At 42.9% G+C, this 18,073-nt stretch overlaps 1 protein-coding gene, 1 long non-coding RNA gene and 1 pseudogene across 4 annotated transcripts in view; 1 reads left to right on the forward strand and 2 right to left on the reverse strand.

Moving 5' to 3' along the window:
* Positions 1-18,073, forward strand: part of LOC148517344 (uncharacterized) — a 121,806-nt gene that overhangs the window by 100,327 nt on the left and 3,406 nt on the right. The window lies entirely within an intron of this gene.
* Positions 1-18,073, reverse strand: part of NMU (neuromedin U) — a 103,984-nt gene that overhangs the window by 18,604 nt on the left and 67,307 nt on the right. The gene's annotated exons all lie outside the window — the stretch shown is intronic.
* LOC148517347 (5S ribosomal RNA) lies at positions 1,246-1,363 on the reverse strand (annotated as a pseudogene).

Raw genomic sequence — 18,073 nt, forward strand, 5'->3', positions numbered from 1 at the left:
CCCTTTTATTTTTACTTATGGAAAGTGTATCCTTGGGGATTGTCTTTCCCCTCATAGTAGCCATTAGTATTGATCATATAATGGGGCAGACCCTTTACACTCAGGGATTAGTATAGATCAGTGGTTCTCGGTCCTCAGGACCCCGCACAGGTCACATTTTCCAGGTCACCCAGCAGGTGCACAGGTGTAGTCATTACTCACTGACACATTTTAAACATACCACAGGTGGAGCTGATTATATCACTGTGGAGCTGATTATATTACTTAAGCTGGGCATACACTGCAAGATAAAATGTCTGTCAGACCGACAGACATTTTATCTGGCTGCCTGCCAGCCGCAGATGTCGCCGGCATACACTGTGAGAGAAATCTCACAGTGTATAGCCCGACATCCGCGCTCCGCCCCCGGGGGAGGAGACATTTCCCTGTTCCTTCCGTAGGAAGGAACACAGGAAATGTCTGTCTGTCGGCCGCATTGGGCATACACTGCCCGATGCGGCCGACAATTTCCCGGGTAAATATCGCATCGGACGGGCATGCTGGACAATCCAGCATGCCCGACCGAGCAATATTTAACTCTCGGTCGCCCGCATACACGCTGCAATTATCGCGGCGATCCGCCGATATCGGGCGGATCGTCCCGATAATTGCAGAGTGTATGGCCAGCATAATTGATTCTGTGAGGAGACTTAAACTGGCCACACACAAGACCAACTTACATCCAACCATCCAACTAGTTGATTGGTTGGAATGAAAATCTGATATACAAAGGACGAAAGAAGATTCTGCACAGAGCTGATTTTTTTCAATTCAATAATATCCAAAAGAACCAACCATAAGTACTCATTACTCAAATAATGTCATTCAAAAATCGTTGGTGGTGCTCCCATAGCCCAAAAAGACAACATATACACAAAGAGAAGAAAATAGGGCTAGTTGTTGGGGCACTCTTAGAAAAATACAATTAAAATATAACTTTTATTAAATGTAAGTCAATAAAATATATGATACCCAAATCCCCCAAGAAAAAGAGCAAATTAATCAAATGCAAATGGATCTCATTGAAATGTAAGATCCTGAGGTAATCCTCTGGCGAAATATTTAATAGTTTATCATCATTCCGATGGGTAAGCAAATATTAGTCAAGAAGAATAAAGATGTTTAACCATAAAGTGGGTAAAACAAATAGGAATATGGTTTGTGGTGCTCTGCCAATCGTCATTGGGGTCCCATATATTCCTCTTTAGCCTACGGCACCTGGTATTCCCTGGGGGTCTCCCCTCCAAGTACTAACCAGGCCTATCACCATTTAGCTTCCAAGATCAGACGAGATTGGGCATTTTAGTGATGTATGGCTGTAGTGATAGTCCTATGAGGAAAGGTAGATTACCCCCACCTAGGTCAGAGCAAGAACACAACCGAATAATAAATGTAGGACTGTCACAATGAGAAGTCCATTTTTTAATATGCGAAAAATACCAAAATACCAAAGTTGGGCGACAAACTTAAAAACTAGCAAAATAGACTCCAGGGGTGTCCCCAAGGATGCCCCAGGTGTTTTTAAGCTTGCAGCTTTTTGCTGCAGGTGGATTTTTACGTTTTTTTTAAACTTCATTTTAGGAACTTTAAAATATGCTAGCACCCATTTTCTTGTACCCCAAATTTGCTGGGACTACTTCTTTTCTGCAAAAAAAACCTGCTAAATGCTATTCTTCACCACTTCTGCAAAGACACTAATTTGCAGCTATTGAGAGCATTAAAGTACCCCAAATACTTCCAGCAGGCCTATTCGGGGGTATCTATAGTCAGTGCACCTTTTGGGTGGTGTCAGGCTGACTTTCCCAAATCTGACAGGACTTTTTGCCAGGTACGAATTCACTGGGTCCCGTTTTCACTGATTTCTAATCGAATACGGGGATAAGCGGGGACGAGCGCGATACTTTTTCGCATTGAAAACCAGCAATGTCGGCGATAAGTCCGGCATGTAAAAAGTACGGGACTTTTCGCACCTAATTGAATATGCCCTTAATATGTATTTATCTTCATTTAGATATTATATCAGTTTTTAATATACCTGGCCTATCGTGCTGCATGCCGTATTGAGACTAGATAAGCAGAGACACATCTGTACACGCAGCACATTTGTATCATATGGTACACTATATGGTTAAACATATCTCTCGTAATTTTAGTGGTTTTAGTCTAATTTTTGTTTGAATCCTAACATAGTTTATGAGTATAGCAATATTTCTCAGCAATATTGACTATGCTACTTACTGGCTATACGTTTATATCATTTGTATTGAATTGATTGCACAATAATTTTCATAGGTATCAGATGAAGATCTGTTTGATTGATATATCTATTTTCTATATGCATATTTAGAACATTCATCATAATACATTATCAGCGAGTAGTGCCACAATATAAACAGAGATTGCTCCTACTTGCATAATTTAGAGCACGGTGTGAATGGAGATCTCATCTATTTTACTGATGCCTGCTATATTTAATACACCTTTTTAACAGAGCTCAGTGGCACAATTATTATTATTAATTTATTATTGAAATGTATTTATAGGGCGCCACTAGTGCTCCGCGACGCCGTACAGAGAGCAAAACAAATAAGACAGTACAGGGTAAAGCAGTAAGGTACAAATAGCACTACAAATCTTGACACAGCCAATGTGTGCAATTGAAATGTACAGCGTCAGCTGAAACCTGAAGCTGTTAGCGTGGACACAAACGACGGGTTTAGGTCATCTGAAAAAAAAAAAAAAAAACTGATGATTGGAATCCAGGGGCAGAAAGCCCAAGGAGGATGTGTAGCGGGTGTGCAAGAGAAGTAGATGATGAGAACAGGAGGGATCAAGTTCTTGCTCAAGGAGCTTACAGTCTAAAGGCACAATACTATTAGTTAACATGGGCCACTCAGTGTGAATAGCAAGTAGTAATCAGTTTTTTTATTGACAACCAGGTGTGACCTCAATCTCTATCTAGATAACACCACACTGCTCTGCAATGCTTTGCCTCAGGGTATGTTGGTGTGAGAATATCCGGACAACAGATGCCACTCTTATCTTCCTTTCACTGGGCCATTGTTGGGACTCTCATAACCTTGCTTTACTGCCTGACACAGCGAGGGAAAGCAGATCATATAAGAGCTCAGATCCTGCAGATTCCTATATATTGTATTGTACCTTATGTTATTATTTGAGTGGTATCCATAGGATGGAATGTAGCCTTATTTTTTGTTCTTTCCCCTTGTGATCTCAACTCTGAGATTTATTTACATTATTGATCATTTGGGTCGGTTTTGTAACTATGTAGACAAAAGTGATGGGACACTGACATCAAATAGATCAACGAGATTTTATTGATGTCAGTACTTTGTAGGGCCACAATGGGCAGTGATTACTGCAGACACCCTTCTTAACAAACTGTCCAAGTTCCTGGATAACAGCAGGCGGTATGTTTTGCCATTCTGTCTTATATATAGTGACCAACTGTGACACTGAAGAAGGTCGAGTCGGCCTAGAATGCACCCGTCGCTCCAATTCGTTCCAGAGGTTCTCAATGGGATTAAGATCTGGACTCTGAGCTGGCCAGTCCATCCGGGTTACCGAATTTTCTGTATACTAGTCTAGCGTCACCCTGGAAACATGATAGGTGGCATTGTCGTCCTGATAAAAACATTTGTTTCCGTAGAACTGCAAATGCATGAGCCTCCCTATAAAGTGTTCTTGTCGAAACCGCCACATTAGTGGCCATTTGGAACTCGTATGCAATGGTATGTATTTTGCTTGCACGGGGATGTCCAATCACTTTCGTCTACATAGTGTATATACGTTTTATTATTTTTTTATTTTTCCTTTCCTTTTGGTTTCCTCATTATCTTCTCTTTCCTTTTTGGTTTCATTTTCTCATACAATGTCCGTGTTAGGACAATTGCACTACTCTCACCCACACATCCTCCTGTTAGTATATTGATAATACAGTATATGTGGTTTAGTTTTGTGTTGGTTTCTTTTTTTTTCTCTTTAATTGGTTGAATTATCCAACCGCAGATTTATGTACAGTATAATTATTTGCTGGTTATCAGAAAATCTGCATTCTGTGTTCACATTAGTTATACAGAGCCTGATTCAGTACAGGGCCTGATTCAGCAAGGAACACACGAATGCAGACGCACCCAATTGGTCAATGGTTTTGCTCTGTGCATGCATATGCATTGCAGTGTGCGTACCGGCCAGTGCGATGGAGTATGCGTACGCAGGGAGTCCACAGCCTCAGGGACAATTGATTGACAGGAAGTGCCGTTTTTGGGTGGTGACAGGGCAGTGGTTGGCCAAACGCAGCCGTGCCTGTGTGTTTGGATGGCATTTCAGGGGCGTGCATGATTAAGCCCTTGAGCTCTAGTTGCATACAGGAAGTCTCGCTATGTCTGCGGGAGGGTCAGGTCAACCACTATTCAACCACTATTGTGTTCGATGGTTCTCGATGTTTCTGCTGTCTTGCCAGGTATAAAGGATGCATGTAAAAGGAAGTGGGTTGTATTATGTAGTGCCGGGCGTCTGCTTATTCCGCTGCGATTGCCATGCGTATACCAGAGCCGTAACTAGACTTTTTGGTGCTCTGTGCCAGAGAGAGCATTGGTATCCCTTCCCCCCCCCATTTTTTAAAAAGGGGCATAAGACATAAGATGGTGCACCTGAAAAAGGGCCATGGCCTCATGGGGAAGGGCCAGGGAAGAGACAGGAGAGGCCAGGAGATGCTGGGGATAAAAGAGGAGGAAGCTACAAGTGAGAATGATAATAAACGGAAAACTGACAGGCCCAAACAGCGCCCCCTGCCCTGCGGTGCCCTGTGCCATGGCACTGGTCGTTCCATCCTAGTTACGACCCTGGCGTATGCATTCATTCTCGCAGCGGCCGAGTGCGTGCATCGTACTTTCCTTTCTGAATCAGGCCCCCAGTCCACTAAGCTGTATTTTACTTGAATTTTTAACAAAAGGTACATTTGACATCATATATAATATACTGTTTAGAGTGTGCCCCTCTACCAATAGTTTTCTTTCTTTTCCTGATTTGTGTCATATCAGTATATAGCTCTGGGTGCACCTTTACTTCTGATTTTATTTAGTAGACTGCCTTTTGCATTATTATATTAATTGTTACATATTGTATCTATGCACTTTATACAATACACTACACTTCCTGCAAGAGGCTTCCCTCCCCCCTTCCCCCCTCCCTCTTTCTTTTCCTCCCCTCCCCTATTCCTTGCTATATCATAAACTTCATAACATGACATGGAGGATTAACAACATTCTATGCAAGAGTACACTGTCACAACTTAAGAAATAGCCCCACTGTACCTTCAGTGCAGCTACTCAAGTTTTACTCAGCCTGCAGCTGTATGCTCTACTGCAAAACCCCTTCTCAACAGCATAGGCTGAGTATACAACAAACCCATTCTTCTTAGTAACTTGTGATGTCTTTACCATGGTAGAGGCTATGGGCCTGATTTAGAGGCGATGTTGGATGCAAGCGGCCAATGTTTAGGTCTGTGCGTCCGAGTTGCACTGCACATGCATCCTTTATGATTACTGCCAGGAGACTCAGTAAGATTTTGCACACAAGAGCTGGGGATTACTCTGGGCGTTCCCGTAGGTTACATGGGGGTGGCTAGCCAAGTGGGGGGCGTGTTGCTAACAGCGACTGTACCTAAAGATGCAGTTGCCCTGACACAGGACTCCATGTGCAGGTGACAAAATTTGCACCTGTCATACGGCTTGTGGAAGCTTCGAAGTTGCATCTAAATATGCAAAGCGACAGAATAGCGCCGCTGCCAGTGGGCATCTCAGTAGGCTCAGAATCGCATAGCACAGAAACGCAGACACTATTGCCGCAGCTGCATGTACCTCTGAATCAGGCCCTTTGTGTCTTTGTTGCACTTTCTCTTTAAACTTCCATTTGCAACCTATGGGCTTTCTCCCTGCTGGCAGTTCAGTTATTATCCAGGCTTGGAATAGCCATTTCCAACTGGAGGTAGAGCGCATAAGGACATTGGATAATGGCAGGTACATCTACCATGTATCTATCCAACCCCTGCTCCTTCCGGGAACTGCACTACTACTGCCAATTTATCAGCATTCTGTGCTCTCTACCCAGAGCTGCACACAGGGAAACTATCGGGTACAGCATGACTTGTTGTCTGCAAACAACTGAACAGCACACACTATGCAGATGTACGCCACAATATTTTACATTACAGTAAGCTATACTTTCTAGGCTACTTTCAAATCAGAACATCATCATAATTACTAGCCTTATTTAATTATCAGCTAGTGGCAAACTACACTTCAATTAGATCCTGGGATCACCATGTGTTAAGATTAAGGACGGACACACATCACCATGAACCACACTTGCTTCTTATGATGAGAGGGCCTGATTTACTACTGATCACAACTGAAATTATGCACGCAATTGTGCACATGCGCGAACTGGCTACTGCGATCGGTACAGTGATCACAGTGACTACGCAGACCTGTCGTAGAGTGATTGACAGGAAGAGCCTTTGTGAGTGGTGACGGGGGGGTGGTCGGCGAAACACAGGCTTGCCAGGCGGTTGAACTCTGTTGCAGGGGCGTGCATAAATTATCCACTGTGATGCCGTACGCAGCTTGAGTAGTCATAGTGTGTGATGACGTTAGCAATTCCTGAGTAAGGTCGGAGCTTGTGCAAGTGTGCGTGAGGCTGCGATGGTACTCGATGTTACCGATGGTTTTGCAGTCTTGCAAAACATTACGTCTGTGTGTAAGGTAAAGTGGGTGTCCTTATGTTATGCTGCGATCGCAATGGATTAGCATACTATCGCAGTGAGACTGCGTGCATAATCACCATTGTAATCGCAGTTGTGCGCCGTAATGAATCAAGCCACATTTTTTCATGTAAATTGTGGGACTGCTTACACATTTGTATTGAATGGACCCTTCAGTAATATTAACAATATAATTTGTGTATCCCCTCTACAGATCCTATTTTTATTCATGGCTGCTAGACTTAGAAGTTGAATTACTTAGTAATTGCCGGTATAATACAAGACAAGACTATGCGGTAAAGAATAGGCATTTACAATCTCCAATTTAGTGCTTCCTATCACGCACATAGTATAAGTTACAGATTGCCTTTAAAAGCCATTAGTTGGCAGGTGATCTTTAAACCAGTTAACATTTTTTCAGTTTAAACTCTGTAATACCAGCTACCAGGTTTCCATAAGTATGACAGATAGTGTAGGACCTGCAGAGAAGTGGGGTCCCGTGATGTGGGCTGCAGACTTAAATGCATTGATCAATCCATGAACCAAAACCCCACTATTTATTTATGTATTATTGTGAGTGATTTAACAATGGCGAGTGCTGAGTTTTTTTTGTTTTTATTTATTTAAGCAATGTGGTCACAAGCCACTTGCACCCCATGCCTGGGAATGGCGAGTGCAGTGGATTTCTGCCGATATATATATATACAGTCAGGTCCATAAATATTGGGACATTGACAGAATTTTCAGATTTTGGCCTCTATTCACCACCACAATGGCTTTGAAATGAAACAATCAAGATGTGCTTTAACTGCAGACTTTCAGATTTAATTTGAGAGTAATTACATCCAAATCAGGTGAACGGTGTAGGAATTACAACGGTTTCTATATGTGCCTCCCACTTTTTAAAGGTCCAAAAGTAATGGGACAAAATAAACAATCCTAAATCTAACTTTCACTTTTTAATACTTTGTTGCAAATCCTTTGCAGGCAATTACAGCCTGAAGTCTGGAACGCATAGACATCACCAGACGCTGGGTTTCATCCCTGGTGATGCTCTGCCAGGCCTCTACTGCAAATGTCTTCAGTTCCTGCTTGTTCTTGGGGCATTTTCCCTTCAGTTTTGTCTTCATCAAGTGAAATGCATGCTCAATCGGATTCAGGTCAGGGGATTGACTTGGCCATTGCATAACATCCCACTTTTTAGCCTTAAAAAACTCTTTGGTTGCTTTTGCAGTATGCTTTGGGTCATTGTCCATCTGCACTGTGAAGCGCCGTCCAATGAGTTCTGAAGCATTTGACTGAATATGAGCATATAATATTGCCCGAAACACTTCAGAATTAATTCTGCTGCTTTTGTCAGCAGTCACATCATCAATAAATACAAGGAAACCAGTTCCATTGGCAGCCATACATGCCCACACCATGACACTACCACCACCATGCTTCGCTGATGAGGTGGTATGTTTTGGATCATGAGCAGTTCCTTTCTTTCTCTTCTCTTCCCATCACTCTGGTACAAGTTGATCTTTGTGTCATCTGTCAATAGTATGTTGTTCCAGAACTGTAATGGCTTTTTTAGATGTTGTTTGGCAAATTCTAATCTGGTCTTCCTGTTTTTGTGGCTCACCAATGGTTTGCATCTTGTGGTGAACCCTCCATATTCACTCTTGTGAAGTCTTCTCTTGATTGTTGACTTTGACACATATACATCTACCTCCTGGAGAGTGTTCTTGATTTGGCCAACTGTTGTGAAGGGGTTTTTCTTCACCAGGGAAATAATTCTTTTGTCATCCACCACAGTTGTTTTCCGTGGTCTTCCGGGTCTTTTGGTGTTGCTGAGCTCTCCAGTGCGTTCTTTCTTTTTAAGAATGTTCCAAACAGTTGATTTGGCCACACCTAATGTTTTTGCTATCTCTCTGATGGGTTTGTTTTGATTTTTAAGCCTAATGATGGCTTGCTTCACTGATAGTGACAGCTCTTTGGATCTCATATTGAGAGTTGACAGCAACTGATTCCAAATGCAAATGTCACACCTAGAATCAACTCCAGACCATTTACCTGCTTAATTGATAATGAAATAACGAGGGAATAGCCCACACCTGTCCATGAAATAGCTTTTGAGTTGATAGTCCCATTACTTTTGGCCCCTTAAAAAGTGGGAGGCACATAATGAAACTGTTGTAATTCCTACACCGTTCACCTGATTTTTATGTAATTACCCTCAAATTAAATCTGAAAGTCTGCAGTTAAAGCACATCTTGTTTGTTTCATTTCAAAACCATTGTGGTGGTGAAGAGAGGCCAAAATCTGAACATTGTGTCAATGTCCCAATATTTATGGACCTGACTGTGTATATATATATATATATATATATATATATATATATATACAGTCAGGTCCATAAATATTAGGACATTGACAGAATTTTCATATTTTGGCCTCTATGCACCACCACAATGGCTTTGAAATGAAACAAACAAGATGTGCTTTAACTGCAGACTTTCACATTTAATTTGAGGGTAATTACATAAAAATCAGGTGAACGGTGTAGGAATTACAACGGTTTCTATATGTGCCTCCCACTTTTTAAGGGGCCAAAAGTAATGGGACAAACTAAACAATCCTAAATCTAACTTTCACTTTTTAATACTTTGTTGCAAATCCTTTGCAGGCAATTACAGCCTGAACTCTGGAACTCATAGACATCACCAGACGCTGGGTTTCATCTCTGGTGATGCTCTGCCAGGCCTCTACTGCAAATGTCTTCAGTTCCTCCTTGTTACTGGGGCATTTTCCCTTCAGTTTTGTCTTCATCAAGTGAAATGCATGCTCAATCGGATTCAGGTCAGGGGATTGACTTGGCCATTGCATAACATTCCACTTTTAGTCTTAAAAAACTCTTTGGTTGGTTTTGCAGTATGCTTTGGGTCATTGTCCATCTGCACTGTGAAGCGCCGTCCAATGAGTTTTGAAGCATTTGACTGAATATGAGCATATAATATTGCCCGAAACACTTCAGAATTCATTCTGCTGCTTTTGTCAGCAGTCACATCATCTATAAATACAAGGGAACCAGTTTCATTGGCAGCCATACATGCCCACGCCATGACACTACCACCACCATGCTTCACTGATGAGGTGGTGTGTTTTTGATCATGAGCAGTTCCTTTCCTTCTCTTCTCTTCCCATCACTCTGGTACAAGTTGATCTTTGTCTCATCTGTCCATAGGATGTTGTTCCAGAACTGTAATGGCTTTTTTAGATATTGTTTGGCAAACTCTAATCTGGTCTTCCTGTTTTTTAAGCTCACCAATGGTTTACATCCTGTGGTGTCCATTAAGAAGGGGTGCCTGTGTTGTTCATCAAGGGGCTGCTGCCTCATTCAGGGGTGCTTTTCCCCAGTGTAAAAAAAGAATTGTTCGGTGACACTGCCAGTCAGACTGCAGTGTAAGTTTGTTGATACGGAGGATGATTAAATGAGAGGAGAGCAGGAACCACATACCAGTCTTGCAGCTGCTGCCAACAGTCATGATGAAGATGCAAGGCCGTCAACATCATCTACGAAGGCCAATGCCCAAGGGCTTAAGTCAGGGCATTTAAAATCAAACAAAGCAATGTTTTACAATGTTAAAGTAAAAAAATTAAAAGTTAAGTTAGCTGCAGAGAAACAAAAAATTGGCAATTGGCCATTTACTACATGAAGTGGCAAGAAAAGGATAAGGCCTTGGCTTATTTATGACTGGTGGTTCTGCATCTTATGAGGATGTAAGCCCTTCTCCCTGTAGAAGTGTCAAAAAAATTAAAATCGCTAAGGCACATGAACCAACTGTGTGCTCAGAAAAGTCACAGATCCCCAAGGAGAGTCCAAGTGTGTCCGCGTTTACTATGTGTGAGCCTGACCTTTCTTATACTGTACTTGAAGAGGATCCTTTTTCCACCATTTGTGTGCCCTCTGCAAATGTGGGGATGAGCAGCACAAGTCAACTTGCTGATATAGAAATCGAGGATGCGTCTGTGGAATTGCACCAGGAGGATGAGGAGGATATTTCTGTAGTTGTCGCTAACAAGGATAATGAGGATGTTGATGCCGAGGATGTTGTTTGTGTAAATCAGGTAACAGTTGTTGCCCATGGTATGAGAAAGCCCTTTGTCATGCAGGGGCAAAAAAAAAAAAAATCCTCTTATGTTATTTCCACCCAAATCCGGACAACGGTTGTCAAGCCATCTGTAATGTTTGCCAAGCAAGAGTGAGTAGAGGTAAGGACCTTAACCATCTAGGAACCTCCTCCCTGTTACGTCACTTGCAGCACATTCATCAAATTCCAAAGTGTTCGCAAAATTCTGAAACTTTGGCTAAAAACGTAAGAATAAGTCCAGCGTCACCTAGCTGCTCCTTTCTCTCTGTTAGATCCAAGCGCCTGCAATCTCCACCACCAACACCTGCATCATCAACATCCTCAATCGTTATCAGAAGTAGTCTTGCTGCATCTAATTTCATAAGTATGACTGACTCCTCTCCTATCTGTGATTCCACAGAAGGATCCTTGAGTGCTACACCTGTTGCTGCTGTTGGGGGTGGATCTTCTTCCCAGAAAGAGACCAAGCAGACTACTACTGCCAATCCCCACTGGCAGCATCCCCCGCTGCCGGCAGTGCTGGTACCCTGCATTGAGGACACCAACGGCACCCATGCACTGCCGTCACCATCAGCACCCCCACACCGAGGATACCGCTGGCACCCCGCTCTGCCGACACCCTGCACTGAGGACACTACCGGCACCCTTGCACTGCTGCCCCATGTACTGAGGACACCACTGGCACCCCCACACTGCCGACACACGTATTGAGGACGCCTCCCACATCAAGGGCATCTCCGCACAGCCAACACTGTCAGCACTCCTGCACTGAGGACACCATTGGCACCCCCGCTCTGCCGACAATGCTGGCACTATGCACTCAGGACACTGCCAGAACCCCCACTCTGCCAACACCGCCACACTGCCAACACCGACAGCACTTCCGCATTGAGGACACCACTGGCACTCTCGCATTGAGGACACCGCCAGCACCCCGCACTGCCAACACTGCTGTCACAGTAAGTGCACTATTGGTGTATCCAACCCACACTGTATAACACACTGTATCCGTGTTGGAACTTGGAAGCTGAACTGCCACATGTTAGTGCCGACCACTGTTGTCGCTTAGCTTAGTCAGCCAGTTAGCTGGATGCAACCTTTTGGCCCTAAACTAGATGAAAAAAAAAATTTTGTGAGGTGGTCAAAATTGATTGGAAATGACTGTAAATAAATGTTATTGAGGTTAATAATACTGTAGGAACAAGAACAGGCCCAAATTATGTGATTTTAGCTATTTTTATAATTTTTTTTTTTTTTTAGAATACAGATCCAAAACCAAAAACAAAACACACAAGGGCCCTCATTCAGAGCCGTACGCTCTGAGCAGAGCGCACGCTCTGAATGAGGGCCGGGCTCCATTTTCATGGAGCGTCCTCCTGGACGCTCGTATAGCTGTGGGTCACCACCCACAGGCTATACGAGCGTGCATTTTGATGGCCGCGATGGTCGAGACCATCGCGACCATCGAAATTGCGAGCCGGAGCCTGCGGTTGAGGTTTTCAACCGCAAGCTCCGGAGTGATTTTGGCTTTATCAGAGCCAAAATCACTCCCACTGACATCACAAGTGATGTCAGTGGGCCGGCTTCTGACGGGAGGCGTTCCCGTGGGAACGCCCCCGTCAGGGAGGCACGCCCCCGGCACGCCCACCAAAGGGGGCGTGCTGTCAATCAACATTGACAGCACGCCCCCTTTGATCGGACACAACGAGCGAAGGAAAGTCCTTCGCTCGTCGTGTCTGGCGCATGCGCACGACGGAGCTCCCTCCGTCGTGCGCATGCTCAGTGCAGACCATCGACCCACTTGCGAGCGGACAGCCGCTCGCGAGTGGGTCTGAATCAGGCCCAATGTCGGTTTTGGCAAAACCAATCAAGATCCAAAACAAGAGGATATGCAGATCCAAAACCAAAACACAGGGTCAGCGCACATCTCTAATAGAATGTGATTTTTTATTGAATCAACACACAGGGGAAGATTGTGGTATGATCTATACCATGACAAGTATATAGCATAACATGGAAAATTATACAATATTCTGCGAGAGAACACTGTTGCAGTTTAGCTTATTATGTATTACTAGACAGCAGCTGTTGCTCTACTCCAACAATACCTATCCATAAAGATTCCAAGGGATAAATTTACTAAAGGTCGAGTTTAGTTATTTGGTCAGTTTCCCTCAGGTTTTGCAATCCGTCCATTCAATAAAGGCAAAACCGATGGAAAAACAACCAAATCACTGACTTTAGAACATAGGACCAACTATTGATTATTTTACATAGACAAGTATACAAACCGCAGATTTACTAAGCATCGGCTTGGAAAGCCGACCGCAACCGACCCAAAAATGACGGCCAATCCACCCAAATAATAGACTTGTCTGTGGCAGGTGGGTTGATGTAAAGCTTCGGTGTATTAAAATGTTTTTAAATGGTTAAAAATCATTTTAAAAAATGCATGGAGTTCCCCCCCCAAATCAATAACCAGCCATGGGCTTTGGGCACAAGACTGGTATTGGACAATAAGGAAGAAAAATGTTATGGGGTCCCCCCTATTTTCTACCTGGAGGGCTGATGCTATAGCAGTGGGACACACAGCGTGTGGTGCCCCTGCTATAATGCAACCAGCCCCAAATTGATCATCCCAGGGCTGGAATCCAGAGGGAAGTGCGGATCCCCCCCTTACCAAGGACTTCTCTGCACCTGTTATGAACAAGGTCTAAATCAGATCACAGAATACATGAAACATAAACCCACAATAATCAAGCAGTCTTAGGGGTCAATCCAATTACCCATGAAGGGTGCGAGTTGCCACTGCCACAGGTAAGACACCGGAAATGGCACCATGTCTAGCACCCATAGTGGTCCACTCCAAGCCCAAATTTGCTCATTTTTGCTTGCAGCTCTTTTAGGCTGCAAGCAGTTTTAAGCGAGTTCAGGATGCCGAAAAGTGCGTCTGTAGCCACGTTAACTTGCAATGGCAATGTTTTTGTGGGTAATTGGATTGACCCACAAGTGAGCATATCAGAACTGCAAACATGTTAGAAACGATTCTATTTATTTCTGTATGGACAGAACACAAACAGTAATGAAATGAGGTAAGGAAACAGTAACTCACCAGTTTATAGTGCAGGGACAGTTTCAACAAAGCTGTAACAGGTTCAATTAAACAGCAGAAATCCAGTTAATATGCGTAGATTTGTATTAGGGAATGAGCAAACTGTAGCACTTGTGAGTGTTAATTGACAAAGATATTCTGTAAACTTATAGAGGTCTGTGAATGAAGATGAAGGAACCTGTTTTAACTTGCAGAGATGAATGGTAGCTGACATCCGGTAAACATGCAATGGTCTGTGGTTAAAGATGAGACAAACTATTTTTCACTTGTAGAGATGAATAGTAGCTGACAGGAGATCCAGTAAACATGCAGTGGTCTGTGGTTGTAGATGAGAGAAACTGTTTTCACTTGCACAGATGAATAGTAGCAGACAGGAGATCTGGTATACATGCAGTTGTCTGTCAATAACTGAAGCCAAGCTAATTCAAGTGACAGACAAGGTACATGAGCCGACTAAAGTCTAGGACACAGCAAAAGTCCTGCAGCTGCAGATGTATAACAAGCAAGATCAGACTATCACCAGCACTGAGGAGTCACTAAGCCCAGGCTATAAATGGAGTTCATTGACACACTTGGCTCACACCTGCAATCAGCTGCACAAAATTACATGCAATGTACAGAGGCCTGCACATCATATAAACATGGACTATCTCTAGGCCGCAGTGTCCTGAATAATGCGGCCCCTCCCAGGGGTTCTAACCCCTGAGATTTGGATGCGGAGATAATAGGTAAATGAAAGAGTTCCAGCAAGCCTAGGTCAAACCACGAGGCCCAGCATTAATATTAAGCGCCCCCTGGCACCTGTAAAAAAATTTTAATAAAAGACAGGACAAGGATACCGAATGTTGAAGACTATTAATAAATAAAAAAAAACACCACCCTCGTTCACCAATTTAATACTCACAATATGTAGGGGTCACATCCTCATCGGTCCATGTTGCATCCTGAATCTTGACGAAACAAAAACATTTTGCTATGGGGCCCCCATAGCAGTGTCTCTCCTCACTGATGCTAGCAAGGAGAATCGTATGAGGGGAGGGAGGGGGCTGATAAGTCTGATAGGTGCCACAGCACTGTTGATCCCCTGCAGCAAACCTCTTTCTAGTCACAGACTGAAGTGTCTGTGACAAAGGTGCAGAAGGCAGGAGGAATTGTCAGCGCTGTGGGTCCCTGTCATTCTTATCAGCCCCCCAATCTGTCATTCATTACTCACTCCACCAAAAGTGGGTGCAGGGGGGAGGGGGAGGCGGCTGCGGGTCCCGTAGCAACTGTACTCCAAACACCCTTAGTAGCTACACCCCTAGCCCTGGGCTTTCAACCCAGGGCTGGTTGCCCTTAGGGGAAGATGGTCCCTTTTTTTCGGGAAGGGAGAGCACTTCTTTAGGAATTCCACCACTGAGCTGATCAGTTTGGCACTGGTTGCCATTATGGCAGGGGGACCATATGCTATGTGTCCCTCTGCTATAGCGCCAGCCTCCCGGGTGGATCAGTCTGGTACTGGTTATTGGAAAATAGGGGGATCCCACTTCGATTTTGCCCCTATTTTCCAACAGCAGCCTAGGCTCATTTTTAAATTTTTAAGTATTTAAAAACATTTAAGACAGTGAAGCCTGCGCAAATTATTGATCTGTGCGGGTTTGCCATCGAATCTGCTGTGGAATAGGGGTTTGAAATCAGATGAGTATCAATGCCGCTTTTTAAATGTCAAACCGATGCATAGTAAATAGTATAATTTTAGACTGCAATCCAACATCAATACCCGTCAGTTTCAAACAGGCTTATCTGACCGTTCGTAAATTTAAGTCATAATGATTGATAATATCCAGTATTAATTCTCTCGCCAACAATCTTTTCTGTATGCAGGGCCGTTGAGAGCCTGGCTGGGCCCGGGTAATGGAGGGGGCGTGTCCTAATCGCGGGAGGCGTGGCCACGCCCCCTTGAAAAAAAAAGAAACAATTACTTTTTCAGGAGGGGGCGCTGTTAGCCCCCCAGCCCGTTACTAAGTAGGGGGGGCGTGATCAGTGTGATCGCTCCCCCCCACAGCCATAGGAGACTGCTCCGGCTGCTGCAGCAGCCGCGAGCAGTATCACGCAGCATCCCAGCTGAGCTGCTGTGAGAGGGGGGGGGAGCGACGCCGGGCCCTGCCGGGCCCCTCTAGTAAGCCCGGGCCCAGGGAAACTGTACCCCTCCCCCCCCTCTCGGCGCCCATGTCTGTATGTAGAAATTTTCCTACAACCTTTGGTCATTAACCTAAAATTGCACAGATTTTTATTTGCACAAAAATGTCTCAAATAACCTTGGAAGGTTTCACTTAGGGCTCCCATATGTAAACCCATCATTCAAAAATACCCCATCATCATCAACAAGAGGGCAAAGAACTGAGCAAAACAGCAGCTCCAAGTTTACTTAAAACAAACATATACTGTATGATAATAATTGTTTGGTTCCCACCTAAACCCACATAAGATGACATTTGACAATTTCTCAACACCCAATAAAAATAACTTTATATCAGTAAAAATAGGAAACATTTATTGCATTACATATTTAGTTAACTTTAATAATATTTGTGTCATTAATATATCGGAATGCAGCTACAAGTAACTGTGCAGTATAAATATGTAGGACAGACCAAATTTGGCAGTAAATTTCCTAGACTTCTCAGTGGGTATGAGTCCAAAATTAAAAATTGAACTTTTTCAGCAGTTTGTACCACGGGATAAAGAGGCGATTTTAATAAATGCAGAACATGCCATATTTTAACTTTAATAAAATAACCCTTTAAATTTCACAGCACAAATAGCAGAAAGTCAAAGATTTTGACAAATTGCCATTCATTACCCCCATCCCCTCCCCACCCCCATATGCCGAACAGAACTACAGTGCTCTTTGAATACTCTGCATCCTATAGGTCTTAATATTTACATCAAATTTTAAACCATTTTTACTTGAAGAATAAAATAATTATATTCATTAGTTAAATTTAAATAAGTGGTTAGGTATTTTGGACTTATGTTCGACCTCAGTCATTCTTGCAATAGTATGAGAAAGCAAAAGGCATATGTATCAACATGTTTTTTGTGGTAAAATGGCATTGGCATTTAGATTTTTCCCATATGTATTATATGAGTTATCACATTTTTATTGGCTTTTTTTTCAGGTTTTTATCGCATTTTTAGTTGCGTAATAACACAGAACAGTTGCGGAACCATAGAAATAAATTGCCATAATTTTTATATTTATCAAAGTCTTACCTCTGAACCTAATGGGTTCTGTAATTATCGGCATGATCTGAAGGCGTAATCTGAAACCGGAGTGGGTTTTTTGTAACCTTATCCAGTGTTGTTAATGTAAATATTAATTAAAAAAATTCTAATATTGCTAAATATATTTTGTATTAATTCAATTTGCATTTAGTAACCTTCCTTTTGGTATTTTTGAAATTTTTATATTTGTATTTAATTTTTCCTTCACAATCAGTATTGGGGGAAAGATATGAGATAGATAGAATGTGTGTGTATTATATATATATATATATATATATATACACACATATATATATACTATTTATATATATATAAAAATATATATACACCTAGAATTGTAGAGAGGACTGGACACTGCTTAAACCAATACTGCCAAGCTTTGCACATGTGCAGATATCACACTGTTAGTCAGATGCGATAAAACGTTGATAAAAATGCTCAAAATACAGGGGAAAAAAATTGTAAAAGTGGTTAAAAGTCTAAAGATTACAGGTCTATTTTATATGCCCTCAAGTAGCTATTTAAAGCTCATTACCCATTTTAAAGCTGCATTATCACATAGGAATATATTTTCCCATTTTGGCACCATACCCTAGATCAGCGGTGGCCAACCTGTGGCTCTTGAAATTCATATGCTCGCAAAATAGCGAATGCCTGATAATTTGAGTGACAGAAAGAGGCGTATGTGGGTGGTAACAGGGGAAGGTGCTTCAAAACGGGGAGTGGAGATACGAT

This window comes from Taudactylus pleione, unplaced genomic scaffold, assembly GCF_031769625.1.
Source record: "Taudactylus pleione unplaced genomic scaffold, aTauple2 ptg000218l, whole genome shotgun sequence".
Classification (NCBI taxonomy): Eukaryota; Metazoa; Chordata; class Amphibia; order Anura; family Myobatrachidae; genus Taudactylus; species Taudactylus pleione.